Source organism: Esox lucius, chromosome 20, assembly GCF_011004845.1.
Source record: "Esox lucius isolate fEsoLuc1 chromosome 20, fEsoLuc1.pri, whole genome shotgun sequence".
Lineage (NCBI taxonomy): Eukaryota > Metazoa > Chordata > Actinopteri > Esociformes > Esocidae > Esox > Esox lucius.
The window spans coordinates 42,620,751-42,640,026 of record NC_047588.1 but is presented as its reverse complement, the minus strand read 5'-3'; the positions used below and the strand labels follow the sequence as shown (position 1 = coordinate 42,640,026).

General features: G+C 42.2%; 1 long non-coding RNA gene across 1 annotated transcript; it reads left to right on the top strand.

Annotated features, from left to right (window-relative positions):
• Positions 1-4,737: 4,737 nt before the first annotated feature.
• On the top strand, positions 4,738-8,168 carry LOC106023775. Its single transcript, XR_001197896.4, has 3 exons — positions 4,738-5,061; positions 5,362-5,554; positions 8,007-8,168. It is a non-coding gene; the product is annotated as an uncharacterized LOC106023775 (long non-coding RNA).
• The last annotated feature ends 11,108 nt before the right edge of the window (positions 8,169-19,276 follow it).

Genomic DNA, 19,276 nt, shown 5'->3' with positions numbered 1-19,276 from the left:
GCCTATTCACCTGGAAAAGAACGTTGTATTTTTCCAAAAACTCCTCAGTTTTTCCATAGCTTATTAATGGACAAACGATGCATGTGCTTAAACTACGATTCTGGACCTATACACCAGTGTTTGAATTAATGTGTTTTCATAGCCTATTCTCTCGACATCTTTTTTTGTTGTTGTATTTTTCAGAAAACTCCTCTGTGTTAGGCTTTGTGAATGTTTTGTTTAACAGTTCATCCGGTTGCCTTTTCACTGTCCATTAAGTGTAATTGTTCGTTTTGTACGCTTTTTTAAATTTGTTTTTGTTTTTAATTACAGTTATAGTTACAGACTCCACGTCCATACACTCAAATTTTTAGTGTGTAAATAATTTGCAAAAAATAGAAAAAAAACACATGAAATAAGGTTGAAGATGAATTTGACTGATAGCATTGCTTTTCTTCAACATTTTTATAGATACCATGATGATATTTTTACCGTGAATTATTTTGACCATGATAATTGTGTTGTGAAAATCTGATATCGGGACTGCCCTAGTAGATATTCAAACTCATGAAATCAGATAGTGATTTGTGAACAGCATGTTTATATACATTATGTATTGGAAAGTTTTATACATATGTACTGATATTGAACTCTTTAGAATTAATTATTTGCTGTTTACATGTATATAACAGATATTACAACAGAAAGCTACTACAGTTGCTTAGGACAGTTTAATGAGTGACTGATGCAGTTGATTCTGTAAATGGATGATTGACAGCACTGAATATATGTCAACATTACATTTCCAATTTAGTAACTGTGGGAGAATCATACTCTCAACCATTATATTCTGAGTGATTAAATATTAGGTTTATTACATATCATGATATTTACATATTATGACATTTACATATTATGACCTGTGTATATTTCTTTTTATTGTTCTTCCTATTTGTTAAAAAGATGTTAACGATAACTGTTCCTATCTCGTATTGTTTTGGATTTGATGTGTATTTTTATTTTACAAATTTGATCAAATATGTAATATGCTTAATATTTTTGTAATCATTTTAGGGAAATACTATATTCATTTTGTAATCATTTTAGGGAAATACTATATTCATTTTATATTCATCTTTTGCACAGTGTAGGCTATTGTGCTATGACTGAACAATCACGTTATATAAATATATCAGGTTAAAAATATTTCATATTCATGGTATAGTATGTTGTTTATCAGTGTTAGCAATTAAATTTCAGGACAGTAGGAAAATACACATGTAATTGACTGTATTAACTATTTAGAAAACTGCTACTTTGCTGTGTGACCATGGATATTCTTAGGAAACTATGTCCATTGCATGTTATTACCATACATGCTTAAAGCAGGTTTACAGCTTCGGAAGAAAGTAAGAGACCACTGCACCTTTTTCTTTCCTTTCCAAAAAAGTTGAACCATTAGTTTTGAGTGAGGAACCTCATCCATAGAAATAACAGGCAATATTTGCTCTGCTCCATTTAGAATAAGCAGAAGTAGTCGACAAGGGGATAAAATTTCCCCATTGTTATTTCTATTATTAATGGAACCCTTGGCCCAGGCAGTTCGCCAATCAAAAGGACCAATTAGTTTTACATCTTCCGATCATTACGTCATTGTTTGCAGATTACACTGCTAAAAAAAAATTAAGGGGACACTTCAATCTTTTCCCAGACCTGGATCAGGGCATCAGGGAGCTCCTGGACAGTCTGGCGCTACTTGGCGGTGTCGGATACATAACGTCCCAGAAGATCTCAATTGGATTCAGGTCTGGGGAACATGAGGGCCAGTCAATGGCATCAATGCCTTTGTCATCCAGGAACTGCCAACACACTCTGGCCACATGAGGCCAGGCATTGTCTTGCACCAGGAGGAACCCAGGGCCCACTGCACCAGTGTACAGGCTGACAGTGGGTCTGAGGACTTCATCCCGGTACCTAACAGCAGTCAGGGTACCGTTGGCTAGCACGTGGAGGTCTGTGGGACCCACCAAAGATATGCCTCCTCAGACCATCACTGACCCAGCTCCAAACTGATCATGCTGGATGATGTTGCAGGCAGCATAATGTTCACCACGCTGTCTCCAGACTCTCACGTCTGTCACGTGCTCAGTGTCAACCTGCTCTCATCTGTAAAGAGAACATGGGGAGCCATTGGCAGACTTGCCCATTCTGGTGTTCTCTGGCCAGTTGAGCTGCACGGTGCCGGGAGCACAGGTCCCGCTAGAGGCCGTCGGGCGCTCATGCCACTCTCCTGGAGTCTGTTTCTGACCGTTTGTTCAGAAACATGTACACCAGTGAGATTATTATGCTTAGCAACAAAACTAAAAGAACAAGTATTAGTAAAGAGCTGGATTCTCGGGCCCTTAAAACCAGGGATCAAGTGCGTAATCTTGGTGTTTTGATTGACTCAGACCTCAAATTCAACAGTCTTATCAAAGCGGTCACCAAAACAGCATTCACAAGTACATTATATAGATTTATTTTACTCTGTCTTATCTCATTACACATATGGTTTATGCAGAGAGTGAACGGTAATAGACCAAGTATAGAACCTTGTGGGACCCCTTTAACCAACTCCAGTGGCTCTGATTGGACGGTTCTACTCTAACAGCCTGACTTCCATCCTTAAGATGGTCATGAAACCAACGACAGGCAATAAGCCCTAATCCAATTGACGACAGCTTACTTACTGTAAGTAATTACACATTTCCATCTTCATTTTGTCTGTATTGTAAAGACTAGTGGAGTGGACCCATAGGACTGAACTTCAGTTCGCCTCTTGTGTTGTTAGTACTGAAATCAAAAAACCCTTGCAAGTCATCTTGGAGCTACTCCAATCTGATTTTAAGGAGCCCAAATAGCCTCAAAAGTCCCTCTGATTGCTCACTGATGATGTAACTGTCTGGGTAGTATTTGTATTTGATACACTGCCGATTTTGCAGGTTTTCCTACATACAAAGCATGTAGAAGTCTGTGATTTTTATCATAGGTACACTTCAACTGTGAGAGCCGGAATCTAAAACAAAGATCCAGAAAATCACATTGTATGATTTTTAAATAATTAATTTGTATTTTATTGCGTGACATAAGTATTTGATCACCTACCAACCAGTAAGAATTCCGGCTCTCACAGACCTGTTCGTTTTTCTTTAAGAAGCCCTCCTGTTCTCCACTCATTAAATGTATTAACTGCACCTGTTTTGAACTCGTTACCTGTATTAAAGACACTTTTCCACACACTCAATCAAACAGACTCCAACCTCTCCACAATGGCCAAGACCAGAGAGCTGTGTAAGGACATCAGGGATACAATTGTAGACCTGCACAGGGCTGGGATGGGCTACAGGACAATAGGCAAGCAGCTTGGTGAGAAGGCAACAACTGTTGGCGCAATAATTAGAAAATGGAAGAAGTTCAAGATGACGGTCAATCTCCCTCGGTCTGGGGCTCCACGCAAGATCTCACCTCGTGGTCATTGAACACGGCAGGACCTGTTCAATGACCTGAAGAGAGCTGGGACCACAGTCTCAAAGAAAACCGTTAGTAACACACTGCGCCGTCATGGATTAAAATCCTGCAGCGCACGCATGGTCCAAGTCAGCGCATATCCAGGCCCGTCTGAAGTTAGCCAATGACCATCTGGATGATCCAGAGGAGTAATGGGAGAATGTCATGTGGTCTGATGAGACAAAAATAGAGCTTTTTGGTCTAAACTCCACTCGCCATGTTTGGAGGAAGAAGAAGGATGAATACAACCCCAAGAACATCATCCCAACCGTGAAGCATGGAGGTGGAAACATCATTCTTTTGAGATGCTTTTCTGCAAAGGAGACAGGACGACTGCACCATGTTGAGATGAGGATGGATGGGGCCATGTATCGCGAGGTCTTGGCCAACAACCTCCTTCCCTCAGTAAGAGCATTGAAGATGGGTCGTGGCTGGGTCTTCCAGCATGACAACAACCCAAAACACACAGCCAGGGCAACTAAGGAGTGGCTCTATAAGAAGCATCTCAAGGTCCTGGAGTGGCCTAGCCAGTCTCCAGACCTGAACCCAACAGAAAATCTTAGGAGGGAGCTGAAAGTCTGTATTGCCCAGCGACAGCCCCGAAACCTGAAGGATCTGGATGGAGGAGTGGGCCAAAATCCTTGCTGCAGCGTGTGCAAACCTGGTCAAGAACTACAGGAAATGTATGATCTCTGTAATTGCAAACAAAGGTTTCTGTACCAAATATTAAGTCTGATGAAATGCAAATTAATTACTTAAAAATCAATGTGATTTTCTGGATTTTTGTTTTTGATTCCGTCACTCACAGTTGAAGAGTACCTTTGATAAACATTACAGACTTCTACATGCTTTGTAAGTGGGAAAACCTGCAAAATCGGCAGGTTATCAAATACTTGTTCTCCCCACTGTAGCTACAGTAGCAAACTTGAAAGTGGCCAGGATTACCTGACACAATACCTTGAAAACAAACTATGTTACTATCTAGCTAGCTATTTTGACAGATAAAAAATCTGTATGCATTTGAATGCTGACTTTATAAATTATCTGAAGTTAAATAATTCTCTTTCTGGTGTTATCTGTGAAGTTTTGAGTAAACTGAAAAGGAAATGTTTAAACGGAAGTGACGTCACTGGAGTATGATATTTTATTTTTGTGTGTGGGAGTTGGACTTGAAGCCAGCGGAGATTTATCCTGCCATGTCGGCGGGACTGGATGCCTCTTTTCCTATCTGTGGTCCACACTCCAGTCCAGTTGGTGGCGGTAATCCCCCGCCAAATAAACTCAACAGAAGAAGAATCCTTTTTTCGAAGACGTTGTTTCGTTCTTTGTGTCTTTCAAAAACGATATTTCGGTTAACAAGAACTACCGCGAACAGATTCAGATAATAAAACAACCATTTAACCCTTACCAGGACAAAAGGTGTTGTATAAGCAGCAATTTATTTGGACTGCATCAAGTAACGGGAGGTGCGCTGTCCTTGTTCGCCTCGAGGGAAGCAGGGAATCGGACAGGATATTTGGTAGTCGACTCACGTTGGTAAACGGACTTACTGCTTGTTGTTTAGAGTATTTACTAATTACATTGTCCGTCTTTATAGAATAAAGTGAGAAAAGTTATATTAGCTAGGTAATTGAAAATACAAAGAAATTAAACGGGGTGACATCCCTACAGCTGAATAAGTGTTTTTTGTTGCCGTATTTGCACTCTATACTCAACTTAAAATTAAGTACACATTATGTATCTGACCCAGGTCTGCTGTCGTAATTGTGTTTGTATTTTAACCCCATCCAACATGGTCATTAGTCATGTATGGGTCTGACTTAGTCTTTATTTTAGCAGATTGAAGATGAACCCAGCTCTCCTTCCACACTGAACCTAAACAAGAGTCACTGGATTCTGGTTGTGACAGTAAAGCTCAGTGTTCATTGGTGGATTCAGAGGTGACATCAGCGTAGCTGGAAGACTGCAGTCAAATACTGGGACTGAATGATATTAGATGTGAAGAGGAGGAGATTGGGGATTTACAAAGGTAAGAATGATAAGGGCTCGACAATAACGATGGCCCGGGACTAATCAAACTAGCAAGTCACTGTCCCCGTCGGCTGTCTGGTATTGTTTTGAATAAAGTATTTAAAAACTTAGCGCGAGTCACTCAAATGAAGATGGCAGTAAAGGGAAATCTACGAGATCAAATTTTTACCTCAGTGCAAAAAAATAATGTACCTGTTTCGACGTGAATGAAACTTAGATGCACTGACGTCTGTCTTAAGGTCCCGGCTAGAGCGGACAAAGGCACTGACAACTTTCGCCAACAATCCCTGACCAGCCATGCCAATAGCAGACAGCACCTGGCCAGCATGACAGTCAAGCGGGTGGCTGGCAATCCGTCTTCAGGGCCCTTGGTTTTATCAGGAATTTAAATGCAGATGCCCATTGGGTGATTGCAGACATAACAACCACATACCTAGTAACTGATGAACCAGCCGGTTGCCTTGCTTCCTGGGGTGAATGAGTTAGTGTTTTGTTTGAAAGTCAAATGCTTTTTATTTATTTTCATAATTAGAAATGTTATGAAAGAAATATAAAAATATAATGTTTTATATATCCAGAATGCATTTCCTAGTTTCAAAGCCACTGGCCCTGTGGCAATTTTAACATTGAGCCCTGGAATGATTTATTAAGAGGGTTTAATGTTGTCAATTTTAAATTATTAAATTATAAAAAAGTGAATGGTATGTGTTATTAATAACCGAAGGAGTCAAAACGATTTAAATATTATATTAAATACTTTATTTTAAGAACAGGTGGCACATTATGATTTATTTCATGTGGCCACTATAATGGTATGATATTTCGTTATAATACATTTTATATCCCAATGGCTTTTATATGACAAGATGTATTTCCTAAAACCCTGGTCTATTGTCTTAATATTGTGGTCTCATCACGCGTGGCCAGTAGGGGTACGTCAGAGCTCCCAGTAGGGGTACGTCAGAGCTCCCAGTAGCGGTACGTCAGAGCTCCCAGTAGTGGTACGTCAGAGCTCCCAGTAGTGATACGTCAGAGCTCCCAGTAGCGGTACATCAGAGCTCCCAGTAGGGGTACGTCAGAGCTCCCAGTAAGGGTACGTCAGAGCTCCCAGTAGTGGTACGTCAGAGCTCCCAGTAGGGGTACGTCAGAGCTCCCAGTAAGGGTACGTCAGAGCTCCCAGTAAGGGTACGTCAGAGCTCCCAGTAGTGGTACGTCAGAGCTCCCAGTAGGGGTACGTCAGAGCTCCCAGTAAGGGTACGTCAGAGCTCCCAGTAGGGGTACGTCAGAGCTCCCAGTAGGGGTACGTCAGAGCTCCCAGTAGGGGTACGTCAGCACTCCCAGCAGGGATGCAACGGTACAGTGGGCCCATGGTTCGGTACGTATCTTGGTTTGTGGGTCACGGTAACGGTACAGTTTTGGTATGAAGGACACACTGGAAGTGATTCCAACAATGGCAAAGCAATGCTTGTAGACTGTACTTTGTTTACGGTCTCCTTACCATCGTTATCGTATTGAACCCTGAATCTAAAATGTTCCTACGCAGTGGATTTGGTGGATTACGATGGTGAGTTTCTCTCTGTCTCGCTGGCGCTCACCGTTGGAGCTGAGAGAATATTGGTCTTTAGTTTCCTCTCTTCATGGGGCTCCTTTAGGGAGGTTTCCTACTGAGATGTCATTGCAAATTGTCCATTGGTTGTTTAAGGGGTAGTGGGTTGTGGTCACTGCGGTTGCCACATTTTGAGACATATTCATCTGGTTCTGTGGATCTAAATCTACAACATGCATGTAGTCAGCACCACAATAAGCATATTTTGAAAATGGCAGGCATATTGTGATTCTTTGGTGTGCACATATTGAACCATAGAGGGGTGTACCGAACAAACAGGCAGGCTGGCGCACCCAAACTCAAGTGATATTATTTGATATTCAAAACCTGCCAGAAGGTCGTTGTCAACTACTAACAATATTACATAAATATTCATTTTAAGAAAGAGTATTTGACACTTCACAAACCTGTAAAAAATGTATAAATAATATGAAATGACATTTGTAACTGTTGGAAAAATACACATGCATCCTCTTCCAGACAGGTTCATCTGATCTTCAGTTGTTATTTATGATTATCTAGGGGTGCAAATAATTGCGGCATGCATGTCCTTGATGATGATGATTATTGATTTAGAATTTTCACTCATTTATATTAATCTGATATTGGGACTGTATGATCAAGCTGATAAACAACAATTACTTTCTGCACTAGATATTACCCTGGGTGACAAGATGTTTGGAGGGCTCTGCATATTTCACATTTTGACAATATAATGTTAGTTAAACTTGGTGAACATGTTTATCTCTCTTAACACTCTTGAAATTACATTCAAATTTCATGCAATCTAACTGCATTGATAGTTTCACTGCTCTAATGAACCTTTCTGATATTTATCACACAGATCAGACTGCCTACATCTGGAGAGCAACAACGGGAAGATTACAGATAAGAAGTCTTACCCCTGCCCCCGTTCTGGAAAACGTTTCCTATATACACCAATCAGTCATAACATTATGACCTCTGACAGGTGAAGTGAATAACACTGATAATCTCCTTATCATGGCACCTGTCAGTGGGTGGGATATACAGCTCTGGAAAAAAGACCACTCCTAATTTTTCTTAAATCAGCATCTCTACATGTATGGCAGCCATTCCATTCCAGTGTCTGTTAAATTCCAACACCTCGTTTTACTTAATGAGGTACTGATTAGGTGATTACCTGAACCAAATCTAATTTAACAAGGAAAGGTATAAAAAAACACTGCCGTGGTTATCACTATCTGTTTTTTGGCAAAAACAGTGCAAGTAGTACCTCAAAGGTAATTTGAATTAAACAATTTATATTCAGCATGACAAAAGAGTTGAAAAGAAAAGCTTTGAGTGAGGAAAAGAAGGGTTCAATATTGGCTTTATTGGCAGAGGGATGCAGTGAGCGTCAGGTTGCTTCCATCCTGAAAATTTCAAAGACGGCGGTTCATAAGAACAAGGTCAAGCAACAGACATTGGGGACAACAGAGCTACAGACTGGTAGAGGGCGAAAACGACTGTCCACTGCCCGAGATGACCGTCAACTAATTCGAATGTCACTCAACAACCGTAGGATGACATCAAGTGACCTACAAAAAGAATGGCAAACAACATCTGGGGTGAAGTGCACGGTGAGGACGGTTCGAAACAGGCTCCTAATGGCAGGGCTGAAGTTGTGCAAAGCCAGAAAAAAGCCCTTCATCAATGAGGAGCAAAGAAGTGCCAGGCTGAAGTTTGCAAAAGACCATAAGGATTGGACCATAGAGGAATGGAGTAAGGTCATCTTCTCTGACAAGTCAAATTTTCAGCTTTGCCCAACACCTGGTCATCTAATGGTTGGATGGAGACCTGGAGAGGCCTACCAGCCACAGTATCTTGCACCCACTGTGAAATTTGGTGGAGGATCGGTGACGATCTGGGGATGCTTCAGCAAGGCTGGAATCGGGCAGATTTGTCTTTGTGAAGGACGCATGAATCAAGCCAAGTACAAGGTTATCCTGGAAGAACATCTGCTTCCTTCTGCTCTGAAAATGTTCCCCAACTCTGAGAATTGGTTTTTCCAGCAGGACAATGCTCCATGCCATACCGCCAGGTCAATCAAGGTTTGGATGGAGGACCACCAGATCAAGACCCTGTCATGGCCAGCCCAATCTCCAGACCTGAACCCCATTGAAAACCTCTGGAATTTGATGAAGAGGAAGATGGATGGTCACAAGCCATCAAACAAAGCCGAGCTACTTGAATTTTTGTGCCAGGAGTGGAATAAAGTCACCCAACAGCAATGTGACAGACTGGTGGAGAGCATGCCAAGACGCATAAAAGCTGTGATTAAAAATCAGGGTTATTCCACCAAATATTGGTTTCTGAACTCTTCCTGAGTTAAAACATTAGTATTTTGTTTTTTAAAAATGAATATGAATTTGTTTTCTTTGCATTATTTGAGGTCTGAAAACAATGCATATTTTTTGGGTTATTTTGACCAGTTGTTGTTTTTTCCAAATAAATACTCTAAGTGACAATATTTTGGGGGGGAATTTGGGAGTAATATTGTCAGTAGTTTATGGAATAAAACTAAAATATTAGTTTTACTCAAACACATACCAATGAATAGTAAAACCAGTGAAACATTCTATTGAATTTCACAATGGTCTCTTACATTTTTCCAGAGCTGTATTAGGTAGCAAGTGAACATTCTGTCCTCAAAGTTGAAAAATGGGCAAGCACAAGGATCTGATCGACTTTGACAAGGGCCAAATTGTGATGGCTGGACGACTGGGTCAGAGCATCTCCAAAACTGCTGTCCTTGTGGGCTGTTCCCGGTCTGCAGTGGTCAGTACCTATCAAAAGTGATCCAAGGAAGGAAAAGCGGCATCAGGCTCATTCATGCATGTGGGGAGTGAAGGCTGGCCCGTGTGGTCCGATCCAACAGACAAGCTACTGTAGCTCAAATTGATGAAAAAGTTAATGCTGGTACTGACAGAAAGGTGTCAGAACACACAGTGCATCACAGTGTATGGGTCTGCGTAGTCGTAGTGAAGTGTTCTGACTGTACAAAGGGTCTCAGTTAGGTATCCTTACATATCACCAGCGCACACATACTGGATAATTTTTCTCGTTTAGTTACAGACACACACCCAATTACACATTCACATGTACCCCTGTACACACATCCTTCATTAGTGGGGAATCTAAGAGGAAGCGTTGAGACTATTTCGGATGTGTAAGATCAGATGGTAATACGGCGAACGGATGTGGTGACTTGCAAGGGTTGTTTGAGATCAGGAGTAACAGAAGATGAGGTCAAAGTCAACCTTATGAAGGAAAATATTTCACTTCCAGTTATGTAAGAACCTTGACAGAAATGGGGATTGTGGTTCACGTGACATTTTGGGGAATGAGTGCTGACACATCTAACTAAATAAGGTTTGGCTATAAGATGACAGGAATGTGTGAGAGGGGAGGATGGTCATTGTTATGTGGAAGAGAGCTGTGATTGATCTGTATGGACTTTAGACAACCCTCTTTTCAATAGTTTATACACAGCGAAAAACTGAATGCAATAATGTGCAAATCATTTAAAGCCTATATTCAATAGAAAATAGTACAAAGACAACGTATCAAATGTTTTAACTGAGAATTGTTATTGTTTCTTGAGAAATATATGCCCACTTTGAATTTGATACCAGTAGCATGCTGGGACAGGGGCAACAAAAGACTGGAAAAGCAGTGAAATGGAAAAAAAAAATGGTGGAAAATCTCAACTAATTAGGTTAATTGGCAACTGGTCAGTAATTTGATTGGGTATAAAAAATACATCCGAGATGAGTTTCAGAAGATGGGGATGGGTTCACTCTGTGAAAGACTGCGCAGACTAATAGTGCAACACAATAAAATTGCAAATAGTTTGGGGATCTAGTCATCTACGGTGTTAATATCATTAAAAGATTCAGAGAATCCAGATAAATCTCTGTACGCAAGGGACAAGGCCGAGAACCAATATTGGAAAGCCGTGATTTTCAGGCCCTCAGGCAACACTGCTTTTAAGGGATAGATCGTCAAAAATTCATATTTATCCTAAAATTCACTTCCCAAAAGTTAGTCCAAAATGGACATAGAATAATTTTTCCAACCCTCCATAATTCAGCTCTGTCCCCGGCTGTAATTAACGTTCTTAGCATCGTCCAAATTCAGAACTGGAAACTGTTCATCCCACAGGAAAGCTGCATTGCTATCTGAAAACTACTCCAAAACACTCCAAAGTAAGACTAGTGGTGTTGTTTAACTCAAAGAACCTGACTATGTTGTATTCCTCGAAAATGTTGTACATTTCGCAATAGATTTGTCATTTTAAATGAATGGGTTCTCCCTGTGTTTACCGGTCAGTTTTGTTCACAATTGCATCAGTCCGCGCCTTCTTTCAGTATACATCACCATCCATCTTCCATCTTCTCCCGCTTATCCGGGGCCGGGTCGCGGGGGCAGCAGTCTAAGCAGGGATGCCCAGACTTCCCTCTCCCCAGACACTTCCTCTAGCTCTTCCGGGGGGACACCGAGGCGTTCCCAGGCCAGCCGGGAGACATAGTCCCTCCAGCGTGTCCTAGGTCTTCCCCGGGGTCTCTTCCCGGTGGGACGGGACCGGAACACCTTCCCAGGAAGGCGTTCCGGAGGCATCCGAAAAAGATGCCCAAGCCACCTCAGCTGACCCCTCTCGATGTGGAGGAGCAGCGGCTCTACTCTGAGCTCCTCCCGGGTGACCGAGCTTCTCACCCTATCTCTAAGGGATCGCCCGGCCACCCTGCGGAGAAAGCTCATTTCGGCCGCCTGTATCCGGGATCTTGTCCTTTCGGTCATGACCCAAAGCTCATGACCATAGGTGAGAGTAGGAACGTAGATTGACTGGTAAATCGAGAGCTTCGCCTTGCGGCTCAGCTCTTTCTTCACCACGACAGACCGATACATCGACCGCATTACTGCAGAAGCTGCACCGATCCGTCTGTCAATCTCCCGTTCCATCCTTCCCTCACTCGTGAACAAGACCCCTAGATACTTAAACTCCTCCACTTGAGGCAGGCACTCTCCACCAACCTGAAGTGGGCAAGCCACCCTTTTCCGACTGAGGACCATGGCCTCAGATTTGGAGGTACTGATTTTCATCCCCACCGCTTCACACTCGGCTGCAAACCGTCCCAGTGCATGCTGAAGGTCCTGGTTAGAAGGGGCCAACACGACAACATCATCTGCAAAGAGCAGAGACGAAATTGTGTGGTCCCCAAACCTGACACCCTCCGGCCCCTGGCTGCGCCTAGAAATTCTGTCCATAAAAATTACGAACAGAACCGGTGACAAAGGGCAGCCCTGCCGGAGTCCAACATGCACTGGGAACAAGTCTGACTTACGTATTCTCCTCTCCAGAACCCTGGCATAGACTTTCCCGGGGAGGCTGAGAAGTGTGATCCCCCTATAGTTGGAACACACCCTCCGGTCCCCCTTCTTAAAAAGAGGGACCACCACCCCGGTCTGCCATCCAAGAGGCACTGTCCCCGACCGCCACGCGATGTTGCACAGGCGTGTCAACCAAGACAGCCCCACAACATCCAGAGACTTGAGGTACTCAGGGCGGATCTCATCCACCCCCGGTGCCTTGCCACCGAGGAGTTTCTTGACCACCTCAGTGACTTCAGCCCGGGTGATGGACGAGTCCACCTCTGAGCCCTCATCCTCTGCTTCCTCAATGGAAGACGTGTCAGCGGGATTGAGGAGATCCTCGAAGTACTCCTTCCACCGCCCGACGACATCCTCAGTTGAGGTCAACAGCTGTCCACCTCTACTGTAAACAGCGTTGGTAGGGCACTGTTTCCCTCTCCTGAGGCGCCGGATGGTTTGCCAGAATCTCTTCGAGGCCAGCCGATAGTCCTTCTCCATGGCCTCACCGAACTCCTCCCAGGCCCGAGTTTTTGCCTCCACAACCACCCGGGCTGCAGCCCGCTTGGCCTGTCGGTACCCGTCAGCTGCCTCAGGAGTCCCACAAGCCAACCAGGCCTGATAGGACTCCTTCTTCAGCTTGACGGCATCCCTTACTTCCGGTGTCCACCACCGGGTTCGGGGATTGCCGCCTCGACAGGCACCGGAGACCTTACGGCCACAGCTCCGAGCGGCCGCTTCGACAATGGCGGTGGAGAACATGGTCCACTCGGACTCAATATCTCCAACCTCCCTCGGGATCCAGTCGAAACTCTGCCGGAGGTGGGAGTTAAAGATCTCTCTGACAGGAGACTCGGCCAGACGTTCCCAGCAGACCCTTACAGTACGCTTGGGCCTGCCGAGTCTGTCCAGCTTCCTCCCCCGCCATCGGATCCAACTCACCACCAGGTGGTGATCAGTTGACAGCTCCGCCCCTCTCTTCACCCGAGTGTCCAAGACATACGGCCGCAGGTCAGATGAGACGACAACAAAGTCGATCATCGACCTGCGGCCTAGGGTGTCCTGGTGCCACGTGCACTGATGGACACCCTTATGCTTGAACATGGTGTTCGTTATGGACAAACTGTGACTAGCACAGAAGTCCAATAATTGAACACCACTCGGGTTCAGATCCGGGGGGCCGTTCCTCCCAATCACGCCCCTCCAGGTGTCACTGTCGTTGCCCACGTGGGCGTTGAAGTCCCCCAGTAGAACAATAGAGTCCCCAGTCGGAGCACTTTCCAGCACCCCTCCCAGAGACTCCAAGAAGGTCGGGTACTCTGCACTGCCGTTCGGCCCGTAGGCACAAACAACAGTGAGAGACCTATCCCCGACCCGTAGGCGCAGGGAAACGACCCTCTCGTTCACCGGGGTAAACTCCAACACATGGCGGCAGAGCTGGGGAGCTATGAGCAAACCCACACCAGCCCGCCGCCTCTCACCATGGGCAACTCCAGAGTGATGAAGAGTCCATCCTCTCTCAAGGAGTGTGGTTCCAGAGCCCAAGCCGTGTGTAGAGGTGATCCCGATTACCTCTAATCGGAACCTTTCAACCTCACGCACCAACTCAGGCTCCTTCCCCGCCAGCGAGGTGACATTCCACGTCCCTAGAGCCAGTTTCCGTGTCCAGAGATCGGGTTGTCTAGGCCCCTGCCTTCGACTGCCGCCCGATCCTCTTCGCACCGGCCCCTTATGGTCCCTCCTGTGGGTGGTGAGCCCACGGGAGGGCGGCCCCACGTCGCCCGTTCGGGCTGAGCCCGGCCGGGCCCCATGGGGGAAGGCCCGGCCACCAGGCGCTCGCATACGAGCCCCAACCCCGGGCCTGGCTCCAGGGTGGGGCCCCGGCTGCGCCATACCGGGCGACGTCACGGTACTCAAAATGTTTTTCTTCATTTAGGGGGTTTTGAACCGCTCTTAGTCTGACCCGTCGCCTAAGACCTGTTTGCCTTGGGAGACCCTACCAGGGGCATATAGCCCCAGACAACATAGCTCCTAGGGTCACTCGGGTACTCAAACCCCTCCACCACGTTAAGGTGGCAGTTCTTGGAGGGGAGTATACATCACAGTAAACAAACTTTTTTTTTTTTTTTTTTTTTTTTAGTATACATCACAGTAAACAAAAGGTAGTATTCACTAGCAAGGAAGCAAATTACCTATTTCGGCATTGATATTCACCAAAGGACAGTCAAAATTGACTTGCTTGAGAGACAAAGGAAAATACATAAATACGACCAGGATATAGAACCTTAGTTTGTTCGAACCAGAATACACAGAGAATGAATTGATCAAACTAGAGGCTGGAACTATTGATTCCAATGCTGGAGACCATGAATGACCCAGTCCCTGAAGCTGAACTCATTCCAAGATGTGTAGTTGGTCATCCGGATTTCGCCCCCCTCATAACTACTGGGGTACTGAAGCCTTTTTTACATTCCAAAACTTAACAGGAAAAAACATTCTAGGCCAGAGGGACCCAATGGCCAGCTCTCAAATTACATTTAGCATCAAAGTGTTTGTCCAACATAGTAAGACAAATGCCTAGTTGTTAGCTAACCCCTATACAATTAATTTGCTGTAGATGTTTAGAATGTTTTTTGTCAACTGTCATTTTTTTTTTATATTGTAGAGTCCATACCCAATGTCTTTTGATCAGCCGATCTGTTTATAGGCCAAAGTGCTATATTTCTGTTTTGATTAAAACAGTAATCTAGGTTGCTATATGTTGCTGGACCTAGCCAATTAGGCAGGCATTTATCTGATGAACGTATTTTGGCCTAAGTTTCATAACGTGATTGTACATCCAAAATGCACTCTTTATGCCTATTGTACATCAGACTAAAGATGATGCTCATCTATAATATGATGAGCAACAGGCTGAGTGTCTCATTTCTGTTCATTCAATAATGTGTATCTGAACTGAGCTAATCTGGTAAACCCCTTTTGTTTTTGGTACACAAACGTTGCCTCTGAGGCATTAGCTCAAAGCTAAACTTTTCTATTAATTTGATGTCAACAGAGTTAATCAGACAATGGTGGACAACAAATGTATATGTTGTCCTGTGGTCTGACAAATCACATTTTGGAATTATTTTTGGGAATCATGAAATGTGTTGCTGGTATTAAATTCAAAATGGGCATGTCTTATTCCATAAACAATAACATTTCTCTTTGAACTATTTTCTATAAAATATAGGGATAAATGATTTGCACATAATTGCTTTCTGTTTATATTTGGATTTTACACAGCGTCTCAAATCTTTTGGAAACTGGGTTGTAATTCTTGCTTTCTTAAGTATTACATATGGGATTTGTATCATTTTCTGTTACTTCCTGTGATCCTTTAAGTATATCTATATTAAGAATGACTAGAATGTGTAGAATACTGTGTAGATGTCAGGTGATGTCACATGAATATCATTGTGCATGATGATGCTGTGTGGTTTGGTGCATTTGACAAATAAACCTTGAAACTTTAACTTGAATGCTTTTATTGATAGGCTTTTTTATAGTTTTTCACATTGTTCATTTTTGTGTGAGACCAAATTCACCTTAAGAATGGAAACGTATTTAGATAACGATTTTCCACTTGCCTACATTATTTCAGAATGTGCATACCAGTATTTCATGTACATTAAAATGTTGATGAAAAGCCATTTGGCAAAGTCATGCTAGAAACTTTGAGTCATTTTTTATTATAATTCACTTTTCTTGAGAAGAAAAGTGGAAGAATTTGTCCTGTACTTATAATGTGCACCTGTTTTGCAGGTACAAATGGGCGCAGAAGAGCGTTTGACAGCTCTGCGGAATGTTATACAAGTGCTGGTCATATAATTAGAATATCATCAAAAAGTAAATTCATGTCAGTAATTCCATTCAAAAAGTGAAACTTGTATATTATATTCATTCAAAATTTGAATATTACTTAAGACCAATACAAAAAAATGATTTTTAGAAATGTTGGCCAACTGAAAATTATGAACATGAAAAGTATGAGCATGTACAGCACTCAATACTTAGTTGGGGCTCCTTTTGCCTTAATTACTGCAGCAATGGGGCGTGGCATGGAGTTGATCAGTCTGTGGCACTGCTCAGGTGTTATGAGAGCCCAGGTTGCTCTGATATTGGCCTTCAGCTTTTCTGCATTGTTGGGTCTAGCGTATCGCATCTTCTTCACAATTCCCCATAGATTTTCTATAGGGTTAAGGTCAGGCGAGTTTGCTGGCCAATTAAGAACAGGGATACCATGGTCCTTATCCCTATTGCTTGTATACTTTTTTCTACCACATCTTTTCCTTCCCTTCGCCTCTCTATTAATGTCCTTGGACACAGAGCTTTGTGAACAGCCAGCCTCTTTAGCAATGACATTTTGTGTTTTGCCCTCCTTGTGCAAGGTGTAAATGGTCGTCTTTTGGACAGCTGTGAAGTCAGCAGTCTTCCCCATGATTGTGTAGCCTACATAACTAGACTGAGAGACCATTTAAAGGCCTTTGCAGGTGTTTTGAGTTAACTAGCTGATTAGAGTGTGGCATCAGGTGTCTTCAATATTGAACCTTTTCACAATATTCAAATTTTCAGAGATACTAAATTTGGGGTTTTCATTAGTTGTCAGTTATAATCATCAAAATTAAAAGAAATAAACACTTGAAATATATCAGTCTGTGTGGAATGAATGTATACATTATACAAGTTTCACTTTTTGAATAGAATTACTGAAATAAATCAACTTTTTGATGATATTCTAATTTTATGACCAGCACCTGTAGGCGCAGATAATTAACTTTTTTGTTATGTAATTTTGCGACATTATTATTTAATTGGTTTGTGGCATCAACTCTGATCGACAAAAGAGAAAACGTGTGTAAAATATTTTTACCAATATTGGAAGTTGACTTTTTGTCATTTCCATTAATATTTCCTGATTAGAAAATGTGCATTAAAAATGCATGGGTAGAAATATCAGTTTTTCTATTTCATTTTTTATGAACTGAGCATTTGAACACATTTGCTATGTGAGGAAGGCTATTTCAAATAACTAGGCTATAGCCTAACATTTGCAGAAAAGCAAGAGGTGAAATGTCACGATGCGCAGGAAAATGTAATTGTGGTTGCTTTGGGTTTTGTGAAGAGCAGTCGTTAACAACATTGATTTAGGGGTAGTTTGCCGAACTACCAACAAAGCTGTTCACACCTTGAGTGAGGATGTGCATCCCAGTGTGAGCTACGTTGGCCGTGCAGCTCCGTAGGTGGGGAGTGGAATTCGGCAGAAGATAAACATGCCTCGACTACACAACCACTGGAAACAAGAAACATACATATGCAGGTAAGTTATTAGGACTAAGAGGTATTAGGAATATGGTCCTGCAGGATATCCCAACTGTCGTTGTATCTCATGCATCTTATCCTCAAGTTAATTATTCCCAAGTCATTTATTTATTAATCTTCCTCACTTACCAGTTTGCAGTGGAGAGAAACAGCCAATAGAAAACTGAGATAGTTTTAACATTTGATACAATCTCCAAGTATGACCGAAATTAATTGAAGGTTATATTTAGTATTATGAGGATTATCAGTTGATTTCGTCAGAAACAAACCCTTTTGAACAGCCAGAAACAAACCCTTTTATCGATTACCTGTTTGGTACACAAGCTTACACCCAGTGCTCACTCACCTTGCTCCATGACAGAACCTGTGTGTCATATCTTTCCTGATTATTAGCCTATTACAGTTGTTCAAACAGCACCACACAACGGATTACCTGAAAAAGCCTGTAACTTGCTCAAAATCCCTAGTTAATCTTTCAAAAGTAAATATTTATGTCAATGAACTTACCAGTACCATCAGAATCACAAGTCCTTGTGTCAAAATGCTGAGCCATGTTGTTAATATGACAGTGTACTCTAAGTACTTTCTGATGGAAACTATGGAAACAGTTTTGATGACAATGATTGAAAATGTATAAGGCACTTTATGGCATATATCAATATCAACAGTACAAACTTACACATTACTTCTGGAAGTAAATCTGTGTCATCAGATGTCGAATTCGAATTTTTAGCACAATTTTTTTACATTGAATTTTTAACACTGAATTTTATTTTGTATCTAAATCAGACTTTGAATTTTAAAAGACATCAAATTTCTACCACAGAATTTTTTTTGTGTTTATTTTTTTTATGTTCACAAAATTTCAATGTAAAAAGAAATTGATGTCTCAAAAGATTCCGTGTAAAAAGATTCAGTGTAAAAACATTCGACATCTCAAAAGATTCAGTGTAAAAAAATCTGTGTAAATACATTCTACATCTCAAAAGATTCAGTGTAAAAAAATTCTGTCTCAAAAATGTCTGTGTAAAAATAGTCAGAGTCAACATCCGGGTAACCAAGGAGAAGCAATCGATACCTGTATCAAATCATCCAACATCCAGCCAATCAAGGTCATGTGACGCCAAAACAGGAAAACTGAGAATGTTTTTGTTTATTTATTTTGTATTTATTTTAATAAAAATTTATCAATATCAACAGTACAAACTTACACATTTCTCATGGAAGTAAATCTGTGTAAATCAGATTTAGAATTCGTATTTTTAGCACAATTGCTTTACATCAAATTTTTAACACTGAATTTAATTTTTTATCTAAATCAGACTTTGAATTTTAAAAGCCATCGAATTTCTAGCACTGAAT